Source organism: Polistes canadensis, unplaced genomic scaffold (genome assembly GCF_001313835.1).
Source record: "Polistes canadensis isolate GaletaPanama2010 unplaced genomic scaffold, ASM131383v1 scaffold_133, whole genome shotgun sequence".
NCBI lineage: Eukaryota > Metazoa > Arthropoda > Insecta > Hymenoptera > Vespidae > Polistes > Polistes canadensis.
In genome coordinates, this window is record NW_014569680.1 from 112,813 (window position 1) to 115,280 (window position 2,468).

The following is a 2,468-nucleotide window of genomic DNA, read 5'->3' on the forward strand; positions in this document are numbered from 1 at the left end:
AAGTTTCATTAAAATCTATTTGCAAAAAGTATAAAAAATATTTGCCGAAACTTTTTTAAGGAATGGCAAAGTAGGAAATATTTACATCATTGCATTCTCTGATATTTTCTAAACCTTTGCAAATTGATTTATAACTCAAAAAGGTACTCTACGCGTAGAAAAAAGTGTGCTCTTTAATTTAATATAAAAATCATTAAATTCCATTTGCGAAAAGTATAAAAAATATTTGCCGAAAGTTTTCAAAGAAATTGCAAAGATGCACAACTTGCAGCATTGCATTCTCTCACATTTTATGAACCTTTGCAGATAGATTTATAACTCGACAAAGTATTCCACGCGTAGACAAAAGAGTGCACTTTAATTTAATATAAAAATCATTAAAATTCGTTTGCGAAAAGTATAAAAAATAATTGCTTAAACTTTTCAAAGAAATTGCAAAGATGCACAATTTACAGCATTGCATTCTCTGATATTTTCTGAACTTTACATGCTAAATTTATAACTCGATATGATATTCTACGTGAAGACAAAAGAGTGTGCTTTAATTTAATATAAGTTTCATTAAAATCTAATAACTTTTAGTATAAAAAATATTTACCGAAACTTTTCAAAGAAATTGCAAAAATGCACAATTTGCAGCATTGCATTCTCTGACATTTTATGAATCCTTGCAGATCGATTTATATCTCAACAAAGTATTCTACGCGTAGAAAAAAGTGTGTACTTTAATTTCATATAAAAATTATTAAAATCAATTCACTTTTAGTACAAAAAATATTTACCGAAACTTTTCAAAGAAATTGCAAAGATGCATAATTTGCAGCATTGCATTCTCTGACATTTTATGAACCCTTGCAGATCGATTTATATCTCGACAAAGTATTCTACGCGTAGAAATAAGTGTGTACTTTAATTTAATATGAAAATCATTAAAATCCGCTTGCTATAAATATAAAAAATATGAAAATTATATTCACGGTAGCAAATCACAGTTTAATGTTATCTTGTAAAAATTGTATTGTTACGTCAAAAATATTAGGTTCTATTTAAAAAAATAAATGTAACTTAAAAAAAACAATCAAATATTATAAATGAATTCTAAATTATATTTCGCGTTTGAAAATTTTCTTTATTTATCAAGAACTTCTCTGCAAAGTAAATTTTCTATAGAATACTTTTATGAAAGGGTGAAAAAAAAAAGGGTTTGCGCGAGTATGAGTTAGTATCAAATTCGTTTGTGATGAAAATATTCGCTTAAGATCCCTTAGGGTGTCTAAAAAAACGAGGCCAGTTTACCGATCCTGACTCCTTCAGGTTATCTGACTTTTTTTCCCTGGCCAAACGCCAAGGATCGTCATGGTAACCGTCTCGTAAACGTATTCTCGTCCTTTTATCCTTTTTCCTCCCCATTGCTACCTACATCCCTTTTGCTAGTTTCCACTTTATGGAAACATCGTAGTTACCGATTTATCCAATCAAAATATCATCCTTTTTTTTTTTTCTTTTCTAAAAATTACTCGTGGATTATATTTAACGCATGTACGTATGTACGTAATATTGAATTGAAAAAAAAAAGAAGAAAAAAGAAAGAAAGATAAAACAAAATAAAAAGAAGAACTGAAAAAAGAACTTCGATTATTATTATGATTTATTGATAAAAAGATAAAAGCATCTTTCACGATGGATTTGAAAAATCTTCGAAAAATGAAATAAAGTTGGTGAGAAGTTACTGAAGTTACCTTTTCTTTTTTTTTTAATGTTTTAGTATATCGAAGTTTTGAAAGATAATGGTGTACGATGAAATATTTAAAATTATTATCGAATGATAATTTGCATTTTTCAATTTACGGTTTTTTTTTCTTTATGTCAATAATTCGAAACAATGTGCAGTCTTCTTTTAAACGATGAGAATGAATTTGTTTTTCTACAGGATTTAAGAAAGTACGTCTACGCGGGAAATGAAATTTTTTCGAATGTTTTCGGCTTGCTTCGACAACTTTTTTTTCCGCGAATTGTTTTGCATTAGAGACGGGGGATGGATTTGACAAAACAATTGCTTACTCGCTTCTTTTTCTAGGTTTTCGCGAGAGGATCAAAAACACAAATGGAAAAAGATTCTTCAAATTCGTGATATGAGAATATTTTTGTTGACACAATTTTTTGTTTATAGATCAGCATGCAAATTGTTGCTCGTTATTTTCTAAAAGAATTGTATGTACACTCGTGTATGAATTATTTATAGAACTATGTTAAAAATATTATTAAAAAATATATATGAGTTTCAAAGGGAAATTAAAGACATTTAATAAATTTGATGAACAATTTATTATGACCTTGTTGACCTATGACAAAATTGTTATCAAATAAAATGTTCATTTTGAAAATTTTCATGTTAAAAATAAATTGTTCATCAAATTTATTAAATGTCTTTAATTTCCCTTTGAAACTCATATATATTAATATACTGT

At 27.4% G+C, this 2,468-nt stretch overlaps 1 protein-coding gene across 2 annotated transcripts in view; it reads left to right on the forward strand.

The window, feature by feature from the left end:
- The window catches only part of LOC106788292 (trace amine-associated receptor 9), a 55,964-nt gene that overhangs the window by 16,975 nt on the left and 36,521 nt on the right, over nt 1-2,468 (forward strand). The gene's annotated exons all lie outside the window — the stretch shown is intronic.